Source organism: Rhinolophus sinicus, linkage group LG05 (assembly GCF_036562045.2).
Source record: "Rhinolophus sinicus isolate RSC01 linkage group LG05, ASM3656204v1, whole genome shotgun sequence".
Lineage (NCBI taxonomy): Eukaryota > Metazoa > Chordata > Mammalia > Chiroptera > Rhinolophidae > Rhinolophus > Rhinolophus sinicus.
This window is the reverse complement of record NC_133755.1, coordinates 14990594-15009437: the sequence shown is the minus strand read 5'-3', so window position 1 is coordinate 15009437 and position 18844 is coordinate 14990594. Positions and strand designations below refer to the sequence as shown.

General features: G+C 48.9%; 1 protein-coding gene across 3 annotated transcripts in view; it reads right to left on the bottom strand.

Moving 5' to 3' along the window:
- The window catches only part of KLHL29 (kelch like family member 29), a 294180-nt gene that overhangs the window by 252122 nt on the left and 23214 nt on the right, over positions 1–18844 (bottom strand). The gene's annotated exons all lie outside the window — the stretch shown is intronic.

Genomic DNA, 18844 nt, shown 5'->3' with positions numbered 1-18844 from the left:
CTAGGGACCTTGTCATCTTGTGCACTATGGTAACCCCAGCGTGGGGCACGTAGCAGGAGCTTGATAAACATCTGCTTGAACAAATGAATAAATAAGCTTCACCATTTAAAAAATGCCCAGTGAATTAACTGGAGGTAGCTGGGAAGTTTGCATTGCTATATAGGGTAAAGTTTGAAAATAATTTAAATGGCCAATAAAAGAGAACTATACAAACCAATGCTTCAGCATTATTAATTAGTGAATGCTATTTAACAAAGAGAAGTCAGCTCTCCAAGCATTGACATGGAAAGGTGCCCAGGACACTCTAAGTGAAAAAGCAGGTTATAATATGCATAAGCATGATTTCATTTATGGTAAACAAACAAACAAAAAGAAAACCACCCCAAAACACTAAATAGCATGTTTATATGTAAATAAAAACCTTAAATGAAAGACAGAATGAGGAAAAAAGAGGGACAGGATAGTCTAGAATTGATACCCATAGTTTTATGCTGTGGTTATTTTTAGGGTAGGTAGTATTATAGGTATTTTCATTCATTTCTTTTTCGTTCCTATTTTCTGATTTTTAATACTGAGTATATATTGCTTTTGCAATAAGAAAAAAAAGAAGGGAAACTTGACATGAAGAATAACCTTCTGCCATCCATATTCACAGCAACCACTCTGGCATAGCTGCAGGTGCAGGGACTCAGGGCGCAGGGCAGCCCGGAGCCTGTCGTGACAGCCCCATGAGAGGATGCGGCAGACGTGGGGCCACAGGGAATAATCATTCTGAACCTGCTTCAGAGAAAACACACTTGTTAGATAGTACACAGAAGCCTCCAGGCATACTTCCTTCCCACAGAGAAAGGCCAGCTGTGGCTTCCTTCCACGTTACTCATTCCTTTGCTACTCTCCATCCTGAGCGCCACACACAGGTCGCACTTTTAGATAAAGGTCCCGTCTGCAAACACTGGGCACCTGTAAACTCAGCTCCAGCCCCTGGAGAGTCAGGAGAGCCTAGGGGGCCTTGCCCCTAGTGGATCCTTTGTGCATGTTTAGAACAGGTCCCGCACAGGTACCAGAGTACCTTCGGGCAGGATGGTGGCAGTGGCTCCAGAGCTGTCTCTGGGCTGCGTGGGAGGGAGGAAAGAAGGGAAAGCTGCTGTACCGGGTCTATCTCAAGCCTGTATGCTTTCAGTGTAGGGATATCTGGGAAGTCATTTAAGCAGTGAATGTCTATCAACTCTAAGGTCAAAAAACAAATCTATAGTTGTCATGAATTAATTAAAAATGGAGTTTATAGGGACAGTGCTGTGTGTGACCTGGGACCATTCTCTTCACCTCTGGGCCTCCATTTCATCATCTATAAAATGAGGGGCTGGACTAAATGTCCTCCAAAAGTCTTGCAGGGCTGACGATATGGCTCTGGGATCTGAGGACCACTCTTTAGAAGAAACAAAATTCATTCCCAGGTTCTAAACCAGGCCATCAACCACAGTAACAGCCATGTTACTGTGCTCAGTAAGGAAGAGCTACCTAGGGGCTGGTGCAGGCAGGGGGGCTTCCTGGTGCAGGTGAGAGCTGAACGGGTCAGATTTAGATAACTGGAAATGGCATGATCCAAGGTACTGTCATTTTTGGCCAGAGAGCCCTTCTCAGGAGGGATAGGACTGTGAGAGGCTTTCCTGGGAGCTGAACTAAAGGCATGATTTGTGAATTCCAGAGCATCAAATAATGAATACATTTCTTATAAAGAACACACACCAGACCATACAGCCACTGAAGTAATGTTTGTGAAGCCAAATAGCAACATAGAGGAATGCTTTTGGAATGAGTAGGGAAATCAGGATCTAGAAAAGTGGTTCTCAGAATGTGGTGCTCAGGCTCATAGCAGCAGCCACACCTGGGAGTTTGTCAGACATGCCAAATCCCAGGCCCAGGCCACCTGAATCAGAAGTTCTGGAGGTGGGCCTAGCGATTGGTGTGGTAATAAGCCTTCTAGGTGATTTTCATACAGGCGACATTTGAGAACCACTGTGCCAGTGGAAGGCGGGGAGGTGCTAGGGTCACAGGGTAAGTGTTTGAATCTCAGCCCTGGTAGCTGAATATCCTCAGCAGGCCCCTCAACTTTGAGTCAGTTTCCTCTTCGATACCATGGGGCCCGTTCATTCCTATCCAGAGGACTGTTGCAAAGATTCAGGTAGTTAATATGTGTAAAGTGCCTAGTACAGCGCCAAGCATGAGAAAAGATTGGTAAATATACGTTTGAAAAATCACGGGAAGGAAACTTACAAAATGATAGTGGCAGCTGTTGGGGAAGCCGTGTTATGGGTGATTTCCCTTCCCTTCATCTCTATTTTCTGAACTTTTGGTAGAACAGTGATGTTGGTTATAAAGCAAAAGAGAAAGACTTACATAGCTCAGTGAGAGCCCACGACTAGAGCATTGCTGTATCCTTCAGGGCCAAACGGCGAATTACATGGTGGGGCTGCAGCCTCTCCCAGGACACGTGGGGCCCCAGGACCCAACGTCAGCAACCATGACTCCCTGGGCTGCACAGAAGGGACTCACATGGAGGGCAATGACCTTGAGCTCATCAGTGAAGGATCAGGACCCGGCTGAACATCTTTGTACATGTGTGTGTGTGTGCGTGTGTGCACATATGCACCCAAGTGCAGGCTTGCGTTGGTGAGAGGTGAATGTTCACAATCATAATTCAAAGAATTGGTCATTTGTTCCACACCCCTCATTGTGATCATGGGGAAACAAAGGGCCAGACAGGAGAAGATACTTGCCCAACCAAAGTTATACCTTGAGTTAGCAGGAGAGTCAGGAACAGAGCCCAGAGCCCAGCCTAGCGCAAGCCTGGGCTGAGAGAGGGAGCACAGAACCTTCTGTGGATTGTCTGGAGAAGTGCCTTAAAGGGACAGAATGGGCCATTTGGGACGCGAACACCAAAGAAGCATTTGGAGGTTCTGTTGGGGGAGCCAAAGCCCTCATATTGTTCCTTGCATCTTTTGAAATCGTGTGTAATCTTCAGGGTGTGCTGAGCTCTAATTAGGCACAGGAGAAAGGCCTTTCCCACCGACTCAGCCATATATTCCTGCTTGACTCATTTCAGCCACTCGTACTGGGTATCCATCATGACTCAGCCTGGGTAACATAAAATAATGTGTGAGGGGCATGGGGTATGGGGGCCATAGGCTGCCCTTCATGACCCCAAGATAATTATAACCCAGATTCACTCTGGCAATGGTGGCTGCACACAAGGGGTGCGCAGTCACGGTTGGCGTGGATAGGTAAGAGGACACATCCCTCCTAACACAAGACAGGGTCAAGTGATTATGGAATGCAAGGGAGGAGGGACGAAAGTGGGATAAAACTAGTAAAATCCTATGCCTATGTCATACCCTGAACACCTCAAAAACATTTCTAGAGGAACGTGGGCCTCAAGCTCCCAAACGTGACATGCACGGGACAGAGAAAGACATAGCAACCTGTCCCAGAGTGACTCTGTGCCCCTCCACTTCAGCCCATGGAGATGTCTAGAAGCTGCCCAACTTGGCATCCCGAGGCCTCCTGCAGAAAAAGCCAAAAAAAAACCAAACCAAACCAAAACAAAACAAAACAAAAAAACCTGTAAAATATACAACAAAAATGTTCCCTCTGGATAGCTGCTGTCATGGGTGAGGCCGTGTGGCAGGTGCTCTGTCATTAATCCATCAGCGGCGACACTCTGCAATGCTCCATTGGGGTGTGACATATTTCAACACCAATCAAGAAATGAGCTTGCGAGCATGCTGATGGCTAATCAAGGCTCCAGCACTCTGCCACGCTTGTTAATGGCATTCTCTATTAAAATGGAGTCGCCCAGGTATAAAATAGCTACCCTGATAGGAACCTCCGTGAGCATGGAAGATGGGCAGAGAGACAGCTGATGGGCTCTCAACATTGTTTTACTTAACTACAACATGCCAGAATGTTCCTTCAGAACAGCCTCCTGTGTTTAAAAATGTCACAGAACTGACATCGAGGACCTCGCTCATGAACCCACAGGATTTTGCATTTTTATCCTTAAACATTTCTCAGTGGGTGAGTTACCCAAATTAGTCAATAATAGAACCCAAAATGACTATGTTTAGCCAATTGAGTGTGACACCAAAATGCCTGACCGCGTGAGCCATCTCTCCCTCACGGCCCTTTTAACATGACTGTCCAGAGGCGCTGAAAGGTTGCAATTTTGCTGATAATGGAAACCGCAGTGGAAGGTTACAGACTAATCAACACATATATGGACACGCAGAACTTGCCACCCCTCCCTCTACACCTCACACAGAACACGAAGTTACTGTGAATACCTAGAATGTTTTAAAATGTTATTTCCACCAATATCAGATTTTCATCAGGACACATCACTCGGAGCATGACTCCCCACCATTGATAGACTTTCCTGGCAAGTGGGGTTAAAGAAGTTGTTCAGTGAAGAGTGAGTTTTTACAGATTCATTCCTTTCCTGTGATGACGCCATATTGTGAAGTTCACGTCCTGTTTGGTGTAAATATAGAACAATGTAAAAATATTCAGCCTTGCATGATCAACAGGACACCAGCTGCCCTTCTCAGAAGAGGCTCTTGCATGATGATCCTGCCGTCTAATTAGCTGGCACCTTCTTGTGAAATTTCAGGGGACCCTGAGCTCCAACTAGGTCCTCTGGTTTGGGAAAGAGAGTGGGGACATTCGGAGAGGCCTCTGGACCGTGAAACACCAGATCAGGAGGCCTGGGTATCAGTAAGGAAATCCTTTGACGTCTCAAGTCTATACCACTCTGTCGAAGACTGACATTACTTTTCTGGTTAGAACAGAAAAACGCTTTGGAAAGAAATGTGCTGAACGACATTTGGGGTCGTTTTAGAGGTCAGTTTCTACCTTTCCTCCTGCACACCTCACCCCCACGCCAAACAACATCGCCCCCCAGCCCCCGGAACACAGAAGCTTGGAGAAAAGCTGTGAGCTCTAAGTAGGCCCAGCTGTTCATTGAGATCGTGGCACACACAGCGGGCAGCCCTGGCCTGGCTGCCCTGGTCATCGCTCCGAGTGCTGCATTTGGTTCTCGGGCCACACTTTCTGTGGGATGTGGACAAACTGAAGCCCATTAAGAGAGGTGTGACAGAGAAGCTAAGAGGATGTAGAAAGTCTGTGTGAAGATCGGGGGAGGAAGTGTTATTGTTTCCTTGGCATTTATTTGCAGCAACAGGGAGGGTCTCGTCACCATCTGCACACGTCTGAAGGCCAACCTGTGACAGGCAGTCCAAGGGCACTCTGGGTGACTCCCGAGGGGAAGAAAGAACTGGAACCGAAAGGAGAAACTAGTGGATGGGCTTCCCCTCAGTCAGGATGCACCTGAAGGGATGGACAGCCGTGAGGGCAGCGCATTCCTGCCCCTGGAGGTAACCAGCAGTGGTTGGGAAGTCACTTGGCAGAGGAGCCCTGGGGAGCTTGTAAGTCAATGATTCTATAAATAATGGTACCTGGGATTGATACATTTGAGGATGGGCAGTGGCAGGTCAACCAAGTGGAATAGATACAAATAAATGTTACCACATTTGATGGGTCACCGAGTGCCTACAGAGCCCCGACCTCAGAAGCATGGTTTCTGCTGTTGCTTAACTTAATCCCCTTCTCCCTTCTGACAAGAGCCTTTCCCCATGACCCTGAGGCCATCTCCAGGGCATTGGAAGGGCATCATCATCCTCTACAATTAGTACTTTTTAAATGGCACATGCTCTTGAATTAGACCACGCTTGAAGATTCCCTGGAAGAATGCACACATGCGACCCTCTTGGGCGACCATGAGGCTGCATGCAAGCCTGTTCCCACCTCTGGGACTTGCTTGGTACTCCCTACAGAAAGAGAACTGGCCGAGATGACTGCGGTCCTTCCAGCTCTCACAAATGTTGTTGGGAATGATATCCTGCCTGACTGCTAGCCTCTGCCAAGTCATGTGACAGCCACTTCTTGGAAATGATGTCACTTGCACCCTGTCCATCCCATCTAATCTAAGGCAGGCTGGCGAAGCAGCTTAGCTGGGGATTAGCCTTGGGATGTACCTTTTGGGGCTGCTGCTTGGGGAGACACACACTTCACTGGTGGCTATAGGAACGGGACTCAGACCTGCCACCTGCTTGGGGCTCCCATCTCTGAGGGCTGTACTTTCACTGTGTTGTGGTTTGAGGCAGCAACCCTAGGCAGTACTCTGACCTCTGGCCAGCTTTTGGCATTTGCCGTGGAAACAGGCTCTGGCAGGTGAGGTGGGCATTTACCAGAACCCAAGAGAAACTGCGCACTCCATACCACATGAGGCTGGTCCCTCCCATCCACGCCTGCAGCTCACCTCTCTTCTCTCACCCCTGCTCCCTCCTGCGAGTCCTCTACTGTGCTTTGTGTCCCTAGATCAGCATTTCCAATCCAATGCTTGACTAATGAACTCCATTCACAGATAATTTGTAATTTTACAAACAAAGTAATTTTTACAAAGTTAAAAAGAAAAAGTCATTTTTATCATTTTTGCATGGTATAAAAGATTTTTAGTTAAATATTTTATATGAATATATTATTCAAAGATTATATTAAATGAGCATTAAAAGGCAATTTTTAATAATGTTCATTTTATATATAAGGACATATTTCAACATTTTTCCATTTAACAAGTTACACACAACATTTAATTTCCTTAAAATTAGTTGTGCAAGGAAAGACTGATTTGTTGACAAATAAAAAATGACATTTTGGTTCTGGGACCATTATATATTTAAAACATAATTAAAACTTAATTACGTGCATCAGTTTCAAACCCAGATAAAACTGTTTTTGTGACCTGATCTTTAGAATTCTTGTATTTTGAGCTTAAGAAGAATCAACCACACTATTTTGGGAATGTTCACATGCTATTTAAATGATAAGATAAAGCGGGATTCAGAGAGATTTATGAGTTCTTCAAAATAACACACTGTTGGTAATAATTTTTTCCAATCAATAAAAAGACAAGCTAGTTAAATTATCTTTGTATTTTCTGCCCCCACCCAAACCCCTCCTTTTAACATACTGAAGACATTTAGACAACTTATATAAGAACTTGGGTCAGATGAGCACAACTTATGCATCTGGAAAAAATGACTTTGAAGCAAATTTCCAGAATTATCTTCTTAGGTTCCTTATTAGCTTGGGGTGGTTCAACATAAATGTTCTTTATGTTTCCTGTCTTTGTCACTTTTTATAGCCAAAGCTATCCACGTTGGGTATAAATGAAACCATATGACAAATAATAAAAGCAATTTAAAAGTATACAGCAATCAGAGTGAACCAAAGCGATAAACCAACTGAGTACTAACGAGCACAAGTCACCTGATCTCCACTAGTCATGCATTTTCCCATGATACACGTATATGCACACACATGTGTACACACACGCTCAGAGGTCCCTAAGTTCCATTTTAGGGAAAACGATACAAATAGTCACTTCCGGACTTTAAAAATATCTAATTTGAAACAGATGCATTTATCACCTTTAACAAGAAGCCCCATGCACTTGATCTAAAATTATCGGTTCTACCCATCCTTAGCGGGAGGAGTGGTGGGCGGGGCTTTACTACAAGGAAAGCAGCGGGAGTGACACAGACTGCAGGGAGTTGTGTGTGCAGGGGACAGCAGTTCAGGCTTGTGCGGGGTGAAGGGTGGAGGGCTGGAAAGGAGGTGAGTGAGGACAGAGTAAAGGCACTATGTGTGGTGAGTAGGATGGGGAGAAGTCTGGACGGGGAAACTTCCAGGAGGTAAGAAGTGCCAAAGAGGGTGTAGGGATGCATCTTGGGGACGTGACACGTGGGCTCCCACTGCAACCCTTTCGAGGACATTTATAGCAAAGCTCCAGATTATTCTTCAGGGAGAAAGATGTGCTGTTGGTTCCTATGCATCACTGCTGGAGACAGGGCCATGGGGGATATGGCTGTGCTGAAGTTACCTGGCTGGGACACCCCAGGACGGAGAAGGGGCTCAGAAGGAGTTCCTGAGCATAAGCCCAACCTAGGAGGGCAAGACGCTTGAACACACTTGCTAGTGAAGAGCTGGCTGAAGTTCCCATGAGTTTCCCATCCCCTCACTGAGGCTAGCCTCTCCTGACTGACTCCACCACCCGCAACAGACCCGCTAAGCCATAGGGAAAGCAAACACTTCAGACATCTCGGAGGTCATTTCCCCTTGAGGGAGTTCTGGAGTTCTTTAAGTCGTTTGGGAATCTGAGAGACAAAATGCATCAATCCTGCAGCTGTTTAAGAAGTTCTTAAAGAGGATTTGACTTCGACGGCTAACAGAGCACTGGAAAGCCCCTAGCAGGGCAGAAGGAGCCCCTTCTGTGAAGAAAAATGACCCTTGGCATGAGGTGCTGGCTCACAGGGGGTCCATTTGTGAGTGACCATGCAGGGGCATCTTCTTGCTCAGTAAATGCCACATATGGCAGCGGCCTGCCCAGACCCAGCATCAGCACGGCAGCTTAAGAGAATCACATAGGCTTTTCCATTCCCAGAAAGAGGACAAACAATAAGCAGGTGGGTGAAACCCACTTCCCACGACCCAGATAACTTCTCTGGGAACCACCTGAGGAATCCAGCCAGCGCCACTACCTGGGGCCTGCAGTTCAAGGCTGCAGTGGTGATGGAACCCAGCCCAGCCCTCTGCACACTCCACCCACACCCTGGGGGCCCTTACTTTGCATGGATGATGCTAGAAGAGGATCACGCCAGAAGCGCTCTTAGCCATGACCCACCCACACACGTCTCTAAAGGCGCATTCTCCCCAGCCTCAGGCTTCAGTGTGGGGTCCTGCCATCACTGGGCCCCCGCAGCCATGCCTACACATCTTCTGATTTGGCAGGAGGACTAACACATCCCAGGGTGGAGCCCTCACTAATCCTCCCAGGTCTTTGCCCCCCTCGTCACTGAGCCAGGCAATGGCTAGGCACCAGGAACAGCCACGTTCCCCTCAAGGGCCGAGCTCATTCCAGGTGAACCAGCAGAACCACTGTCCCTGCCTCAGGTGGGCTCCTCTCATCTGTGCCTCTGCCCACCCCCTGGGCACTGGCCTGCATTCTGCCAGAGTCTCCAGTTCTCAGAGGCACCGCCATCGTCCTGAAAGGCAAATCTGTAAGACCCATTCATAGGCTGCTTTTGTTGAATCACTTGAATTTTTCATTTTCTAAGAAACAGGGACATAAATGGCTTGCTGGCATTTTACTAACAAAGGTGTGGGCGAGTGACTGGATCCCTCACAGGCTTGGCACTGAATGGGAAATTAGAGGCTCCTAGAGGGAGCACAGCGTCATCTGTCAGGAACTCAGGGCAGCACCTCTGCCTGCTGACTGCCCACCTGTGTGCGTGCGCACACACAGACACACACACGAGACAAACACAGATTCAAACACAGAGACACATACACGAGACAGACACACAGACTCACACAGACACAGATGTACAGACACACAGACAGACAAGACACACAGACACACACTCGCATAGACAGACACACACACACACTCGCACAGACATAGACACACAGACACACACACTCAGACACACGGTTATACATAGTCTAGCAGGTGCCCTATAGAGATGCCCTAGCACCAAGAGCTCTGTCCGGTGGGGGCAGAGCCAATTAGCTAAGCCCACTGGACTCTGTTCCTTTGGCATTCTTAACAAGGAAATATGCATTATCCATCAGCAGCAGGAAAAGCAGAGATAAAAAGCAAAGGTAGGACTGAGAAAGGGGAAGCCATTTGGTGGGCAGGGCCGTGAGCAGAGGCGTGAACTCACGCCCCTGCCGGCAGGGAGGACAGCAGGCTCATCTGGTCCTTGGTGCCAGCCAGTTCCGTGGGCTTCTGCCTCCCTTCAGTGAGCCTCTGACCCCTGTAGTCAGAAGGCCTCTCGCCCTTCAGTTTGGGGACAGCAAGGAGAGTGAGGACACAGGGTATCAAGGGGCAGCCAAAGCCTTGGGTGAGTTCCCACTGTGGACACCTTCGAATGGCTGAGGAGGTGGCTTTGATTTGATAGAGTGGGGGAGTCCACGAGGGTCCATGGGGAGGAGGGGACAGGAGGGGACATGGTCAGAGCTGGTGGGGCATCCAGGTCGTCTGGCCCAGAGTCCCCATGGTGGGCTGAGGCAATGGCTGCCATGTGCTGCCAAACGGTCCCTCGGCCCCTCGGGCAGCCAGAGACCTCGGGCTGGTCACCGTGAGGAGCATGAATCTCTGTGTGTGTAAAACGATTTCATCCTGCACATGTTCCATGAAGTGAACAAATGGGGAGGTGCTGACCTGGCGTGTGACACGTTATAGAGGAGGCTGCTGAAGGTCAGAGAGAAGGGGGTTGTGGGAAGTCACCCATCCAGCCAAGAGCCAGTTGGGACCAGAACCCCAGTTCCAGAATAACAGACTGCCCCAAGACCTTTCCTTCCCACAAACCACCTAGGAGCCAGTAACAACATCCTTAAGTGAGAGAAGTCAGCTGGCGTGTAGAAACTGGCCGCCCCCCAACGTGCAGTCTGACCTGGAGCCACTGCAGCTCTGCTAGAAGGTGCACCTCGGGCAGTGAACGGAAAACCGGACTCTGCATTAAGGCCACTGGTATCCTGAAGACTAATTCTGCTCAACATTTTTCAGCGAAAGGACAATTAAAAATCTATTCTGAATAGAATGAAGACATATTTTTAGAATGAAATTGAGAGGATGTCCTGAAAATAACATAAACCGTCCGAGTACAGAGTGATTAAAAGGAGATAAATCAGCTCTCCTGCTCTGAGTCCCAGCGATGGGCCATTCTCTGGATCCCCAGGAAGAATGGCTTCTGGGGCTGGCTGGGGACAATGCCACCTCCCATTTTTATGTCCCGAGCTGGCTTCTGGCCTCCCGCCAAGCACAGAACGCAGGGGAGGGGGTCACACGGCCATGCAGTCATACTGCCACCAAATATCCAGCCACAAGCCCATGCCGGGCTTCTCCAGAAAGTGTAGGCAAGGAGACCACCCAGCAGTTCCTGCTGTGGCTGTCCCCATGCCAGTCAGGATGCATGTGGCCAAAGGGAGCCCCTGAAGGGCAGGGGGCCTTCACCTGGCCTCCACCTTCACTGACCCCAAACATGGCCAAAATGACGGCAGAGAACATGAGAAAGTGAGAAGAAAGAGTGAGATGGTCTTGAGGTGGCTCAAGGGGGGTTCAAAACCGTGTCACAAGTTTGACTTTATAGACTCTCTTCTTTCGGGGTGCAGAATACTGACTTGGGAATCTACAAGCCTAGTTTGTGATTCCACCTATTTTAATTCAGTCAGTAGGACAATTTACTAGTATTTGTAGTCTACAACTCTAGACTCTAAAGAAGTCTAGTCTGATGGGGAAATGTGACAGGGCAGGGGACAAAAGCAGTACTGCCTTTCGGCCTTATTCAGAGAAAGCCCATTCATCATATATTTACTCTTTTACACTGAAAAGTTTCATCGGGCACCTTTGGGAACAAACGTCCCAACAAGCCAGACTTAACATGGGTATTAGGGGACAATAAAATGGGAATAAATATTTATAAAGTGCATACTATGAGTCAAGCATAATGCTTTATATTCTTTCTCTTTTAATCTTCACAGTGTCCTTAAAGGGGAAGATACGATTATTCCTATTTTACAGCTGAAACAGCTGAGACTCAGGGGTTAAGCTGTCAACAAAGCAGGCGAGTGACAGTACAGGCATCCACATTCTCCAGGTTCCTGTGGCCGCTGGAGTCCACCTTTCCCCACTACCCCACATTGGTTACTGCTTAGTACGGCTGAAACCTAATCAACAAAGAAAGTTCCTGTGTCAGCACCAGTCTGTGGAGGAGAAAGTGAACATTAGCAAATGCCTGATTACTGTAAACCAGCTCAGAAACGCCAGGGCACTAAATCATGCTGAAGTCTAACACTGCGAAGCCAAAGCCCTCATGGGCTGGCCCCTCCGAGCATCCTGCATTGTCCCCTACAGGCCACAGAGACAGGAGGGAGAAGGGATCTGCTCCCGGTCCCAACTCGGGAGTGCCAGCCTCTTCAAGACACGTCCTCCCAAGGGGTTCCTAACAGAGCCTGTGCCCACTCCATCTCACACAGAGTGGATGGCCTCCAAGGCCAAGGACGAAGAGCTGAGGGTGGACATAGGAAGAGAGACTGGGGTCAGTTTCAGAAGGGTTGAAATGGAGGTGCCTGTGGGATGCCCAGGGTAGAGGATCCCGGGCGAGATGGTTTCATGGGTCGTATGATCAGCAGTAGGGTCTGTGCTAAGATATGGATTTGGGAAGCGTTGTTTATGGGAGTATAGGACATCGTGCAAGGAGAATGAGCAGAGTGAGAAGAAGAACAAAGATGAAGCCCCGGGAGGGGGAAGAGCAGTGAACCTGGCCAGGAGGGTCACTGTGTGTGTTGCTGGCAGTGTACTGAGCACACTGATAGGACACATAGATCAAAAAGCAGCTCCTCCAGGAAGAGTTTCAATAAATGCACAAACAACGGATCTATGAGGCATTATTGATGGAGAGCTGGGAACATTCCAAAGGACAGGGTGACATGAACCTCACAGGCAGAAGAGGACTGCAGTCTCTCCAGCCCAGGACTGTCACTCCATGGAGCATCTCTTATATTTGCACAAATAGAGCCTGGAGTCTCTGCCACCAACTCACTGGCGAGGTGACCTTGGTCGGTCATTTGCCTTATGCCAAGTGAGGAACCTTGAGCACACAACTGGAGAGGACAACACAACCTGTCCTGTCCATTCCCACAAGGGCTAGAGCAGGAGAGAGAGACAAGGGGAAGTAAGGCCCATCCAACCACAACCCCAAGACACCAAATCCCCCACAGGGTGAGGTTTGGGGTTCTGTGGGTGTGTTTCCAGTAGTGTGACTTAGAGCTTCTGAACCTGGGCTCCATCAGTGTTGGGGAACACATCAGCTCCCTTCCAGCCTACAAGTGTTAGCAGAGAAGAAATAAATGGAGTTGCCCAGGCGTTAAGGGTGTCCCCAGGTACCTATTACTGTGATGGTGTAGCTACAGCAGCACCAGAACAGATTCTTAGGAGTCCTGGATTATTTTGGATCTGCCCCTAGAAAGTTATTCCGGTCAATTTTTTATAATTTTTATTAAGTTTATTGGGATGGCATTGGTTAGTATAATTCTGTAATACATCATCTATGATCACAATATGTGTTCACCACCCAGATTTAGTTCTCCTTCCATCACCTTATATTGGACCCCCTTTACCCTCCTCTACCATTCGCCCTCCACCCTGACCCTCTGTTGTCTGTGTCTATGAGTTTTTTTGTTTGTTTGTTTGTTTGTCTTGTTCGTATGTTGCTTTCAGTTTTATATCTCACATATAAGTGAAGTCATATGGTTCTCAACTTTTTCTGTCTGACTTATTTCGCTTAGCAAGATAATCTCAAGATCCATCCTGTTGTCACACATGGCGGTATTTCATCTTTTCTTATGGCAGAGTAGTATTCCATTGTGTATATGTACCACGTCTTCTTTATCCAATCATCTATCGAAGGGCACTTTGGTTGTTTCCATGTCTTGGCCACCGTGAATAATGCTGCAATGAACGTAGGGGTACGTATATCTTTATGGATAAATGTTTTCCAATTTTTTGTGTAGATGCCCAGAGAGGGATTGCTGGGTCATATGACGATTCTATTCTTAATTGTTTTTGAGGGACCTTCATACAGTTTTCTGTGGTGGCTGCACCAGTGCACATTCCTATGAGCAGTTTGATCCCTCAAACCTACAGTATCACCAATTCCTTATTCACCACTGATTGGCACTTTATCCACGTTTTCTTTTTCACTGCTCACCACAACCATGAGAAGTGAGGATTATTATCTTTATTGTACAAATAAGAAAATGGGGACTTAGAAAACAATGTCACTAAATGACTAGTAAGAGGCAGCCTTGGCACATGGACCCAGGCTGTCTGGCACCCAAGTTTAAACCCATGGTTCCCAGTATTTGGGGTTTCATGGGCTACTAAACTTCCAAAACACGTGGGGACAAATGATAGGTCACCAACTTCATATTTTTCCAATTAACAATAATGTTTTAAACATCAAACAAATAAATCACCTTCATTTCACAAAAAAAAAGACCATTTTTAACACCCACAAGTACCAACAGACATGCACATACACTCGAGGAGGAAAGAAACACAGAGGAAACTCATTCACACTGTTTGGCTCTTGGCACCCAAACCCGTTCTGTGTATGGGAATGAATGCCCTTCCTGAGGAAACAAAGTCCACCTTCTACTGTAGAAGCTAAAAATGCCAAACACACTTCCGTCCCTTATGCCACCAATGAGACTCGGCAACCCATCCTGTATCAGAAGCCAGTGACGCAAAGAAGCAGGGCTGGTGCAGAAAGAATCAGGGCCGCAGCGGCCCAATTGTTTGGAGCTAGCGGTGCTGGTGGTACAAGCTGGAGGTCTGACCCAGCAGGGCACCAGGGGGACCTCTCTGGGTCAGATCTGGGCACAGTTTGTTGTCATTCCTGGTTGTGTGGCTTCTGAACCCGGTTCCCTGTCCTCCTAGAGACTCTGGGCCACCTAATATTCTCTTACTAAATTCCTTTTCTGCCTCAATTGGCCAGAATTGCTTTCTGTTGCTTGCTACTTAGAATCTTGACTGATAGAACTTAATTTTAGAACAAAGGATAACACTTTAAATGGAATGCATTTAGTTCTATGAAAAACTCACTACAGAGGATCTGTATTTTTCTCCTTTTGTTGCAGACCAGTGTGGGACACACAGGAAGGACTTGCAGAATGGAGTTAGGGACTGCACTCTTCTGCTCCCCCACCCTCAAGGTGGCATAAACCAGAACAAGAAGCCCCAGAATGGGTCACTCCCCTGCTGAAGCATCACCAATGGGTCCCCACCGCCCATGGGCAAAGAGAGGGACTAACCTTTCCAGCCCCATCTCCCCCTCCTGTTCTCCCTCCAGGAACTCTGTGCTTGAGCTGAGATGGTTTCCATTCAGTCTGCAGGATACAATTAGCATATTCCCACTTCTCACCTTTATTCATATTGCCATCCTCGTCCTGCCCCTTGTCTGCTTTTGAAAGTTCTGCTCACCTTTCTCACCCTCCTGCAGCCCTGCTTCCCCGGACCTTGGAGATCTCTCCTGCTCCCAAGATCTTATTCTTATGGTCTTACTGTCTCTGTTAATTCCGTGCTTTTTAGTTTTCTTTCAAAGGCAGGGCTGAGGTATCGCTTTCTCTGACAGCATCCTCTCATCAAGCCCATCTGCCTGTGTGGCCCTTTGGAGCCGCCCAGCCTGCCCACCCAGTCTCCATGCACCCTCCAGGCTGGGGACTAACTGCAAACTTCATTCACTCCTTTGAGACCCTCTTTGTCCTCTCTCTCTCTCTCTCTCTCTCTCTCTCTCTCTCTCTCTCTCTCAACTCAACGGTGTTCCTTAGGAGCATCCTTCAATGACAATTAAGTCCCTCCCCAGTCTCTTTCTTTTGAAATGAAATTACCCATAATCCTTTACCCTGTCTGTGAGAATCCTGTTTCCCAGTGCTTTAATGGAGTGGAGTCCATCCAAGGAACACCATACCTTGGAGGGCTGGGGGCTCGGCATGGCATTTGCAGATGTCTGTGAGAGCAGCAGACTCTTCTCAGACCATTTGCCAAGTGAAATGACCTGGCTACTTACCAAAGACTGCCTCAGTTCAGTATCTCTTTGCCTGATGCCATTTTACCCCACAGCAGGGCACCCAATCCTCACCTCAAACCTATGGGAAAGAGAGGGAAACCATACAAAGGAAGGGAGGGTGGTTAGGGACAAACTGCGGGCCCTGAATGACAAGTCTGGAGCCCTAGGTTTGGGTGGAGAGCAGTGGATAGTTTAATAGGGAACTAACAGAAAAAGATTAACAACCTTTTGGTACAGGCAGTACGTGGCAACGACTCTGGGGTTCTTCCCACTAGGTCACTGGTTTTCTTCAAGGTGGGGTTACTCAGTGTTCGCATTGGGGTGAGGGTGGTTGGGGGGAGGTGGGAGGAGGAGGTGGATCTTAATAAATGAGTGGATAATTACATGAAATCTTAATTAACCTCTCCCTAGTAATGGCAGTCCTGGCTCGGTGGAGTGGAAAGAACAATATTGTGACAACCGGGTCCATGGGTCTGGAGTGACTGGGCCTTTGCCACAAAGGAAAAGGATCGCACAGCATGCGGGCATTTTGGGGACAGAAAGGGCAGACCAGCTACCACCCAAGTGCCCCCGCCACCCACGGGCTGGTCCGATGGTTGGCTTCCATGCGGAGATGGACTCACAGGACCCACTCAGTGCTGATGTGATTTTGAAGATGAATTATCTTTACTTACAAAGAGACCCCTAACACAAAGGTGAGTTGCCTTGATGCGTTTAGGAGCAAAAGCCTAATAGCTCAGCCACACCCTGCCAAGTCACCAGGCCCAGCCTCTCCTGCTTGAACCAGTTCATTACATACATCCTGGACTCACCTTTCCCCAAATGAAATAGAGAACTGCAGGCATTTTTCTGAAGGCAAACAAGAAAATTGCCCAAAGAACCAAGTAATCTTCAAATGTCAAAAACATCCAGTGCGTGAATCACGCTTAAGTAAGAGCACAAGAATTTGGCAAAGTGACAAGCAGTGGTTTACAACATTAAAGGTGACTTGGAAACAGTCAAACAGTCAGAGGCAGAGGGGGAAGGATGCCTGAACCAGCTTGAAATAGCTATCTCCCTCGACAGGCCCAACACCTGTCATTTGCCCATTTGTGAAAGGGCACTTGAGCTATGAGCTTCTTGTGAAGGAGACAAGTCATCTTTGGACAACAGGTGGACACCAGTCAGCCTCATCAGACCTGGGAGAGGCGTTCTATAGCATTGCCTTTGTGGGGGCAGAGCCCCAGAAAGTAGTTTACAGGCTCTCGGCCTCACGTGGAGGGGTGCTGGCTCGGGTAGTAGATGGCCATCAGCTGTGGCTGATTGGCCGTCAGCTGTAGCCATTGAGCCATTAGCCACTAATATAACTGCTGCGGCTACGAAGGAGAGCCGAGGAGAGTGGAGGAGAGTGAAAGAGAGTCGTCGGTGGGTTGCAGACAAAACGAACAGCAGGTCGCACGTCCAGTGAACCCAGCCTCCAGTGAGACCGTAGTGGTATGACTCCCCTACCTATGGCTCCGTGGGTGTTCCTTTTTGGCCTCACCATATCCTGCGTTCTTGTATGGGGAGCGGGACCAGAGACCCCACAGGCCGCCCCGCACGACAAATGGCGCAGCGAGCAGGGTCTCCCGCACGACAAATGGCGCAGCGAGCAGGGTCTCCCGCATGACAAATGGCGCAGCGAGCAGGGTATGGTGCCAGCCAAAGCTCTCCGAAGAGTGGTGGAGCAGTTTGTGCGTATGAACACTCAGTCTCAGGAAGACCAGGAGGAGCAGCTGCCGGAGAGCTGGACCCCCGTGGAGGGGTGGGAGGACGTGGACGGTTCTCCCACTAGCACAGGAAAAGCCATGCAGCTGCTGGAGAGATGGAGCCCTATGGAGAGGTGGAAAGATGTGGACGGTTCCCCAACCAGCACAGGCCGGAGAAAGCGAAGGTCGTTGCAGCCCTGTGGGCCGGGGAAGTACCTGCTCAGGCAGCCCGGATGCAGGACTTATAGTCCCAGGAGGTAACGCTTGCTGAGTCCTCCGTGGGAGATAAGGGTGAGGTCAAGGTCATCCCTCACCCCCAGGACAGCCCTGGTGAATGACTATGGACTATGGGGAATTGCCTTCCATCCCTAATTTAATGGACCGCTTGACTGTTTGTTTGGGAACTGTTGTTAGTGGAACTGGGGGATATTTGCTTTTGTGTCTTGACTGGCCACCATTGAGAATATGTAAGCACCTTGATTGTGAGTCGCTGTTGTTCCAGCAGGGTACCCTGAGAGGCACAGAGAGAGTGGCAGTGCCCTGAGAGCCCTGGCTGAGTCCAGGAAGTCTGGCTGAGCCCTGAAGATACCCTGGCTGTGCCCAGGAAGTCGGGCTGTTCCCAGAGAGAGTGGCAGTGCCCTGAGAGACCTGGCTGAGTCCAGGAAGTTTGGCTGAGCCCTGAAGATACCCTGGCTGTGCCCAGGAAGTCGGGCTGTTCCCAGAGAGAGTGGCAGTGCCCTGAGAAACCCTGGCTGTGTCCGGGAAGACAGGTGGTACCCTAAGAAGTCCAGGAAGTCTGGCCGTGCCCAGAAGCACTGGTGGTGCCCTGAGAAACCCTGGCTGTGTCCGGGAAGACAGGTGGTACCCTAAGAAGTCCAGGAAGTCTGGCCGTGCCCAGAAGCACTGGTGGTGCCCTGAGAAACCCTGGCTGTGTCCGGGAAGACAGGTGGTACCCTAAGAAGTCCAGGAAGTCTGGCCGTGCCCAGAAGCACTGGTGGTGCCCTGAGAAACCCTGGCTGTGCCCAGAGAGCCTGGCTATGTCCAGGATATTGCATTCACCCCCAGGCTCCTCGCACAGGGACCCTCGTGGAAGACGCTTGTCGCGTAGATTGTGAGGCGAGAACCTGTAGGGGTGGAGTGTGGGGGCAGAGCCCCAGAAAGTAGTTTACAGGCTCTCGGCCTCACGTGGAGGGGTGCTGGCTCAGGTAGTAGATGGCCATCAGCTGTGGCTGATTGGCCGTCAGCTGTAGCCATTGAGCCATTAGCCACTAATATAACTGCTGCGGCTATGAAGGAGAGCCGAGGAGAGTGGAGGAGAGTGAAAGAGAGTCGTTGGTGGGTTGCAGACAAAACGAACAGCAGGTCGCACGT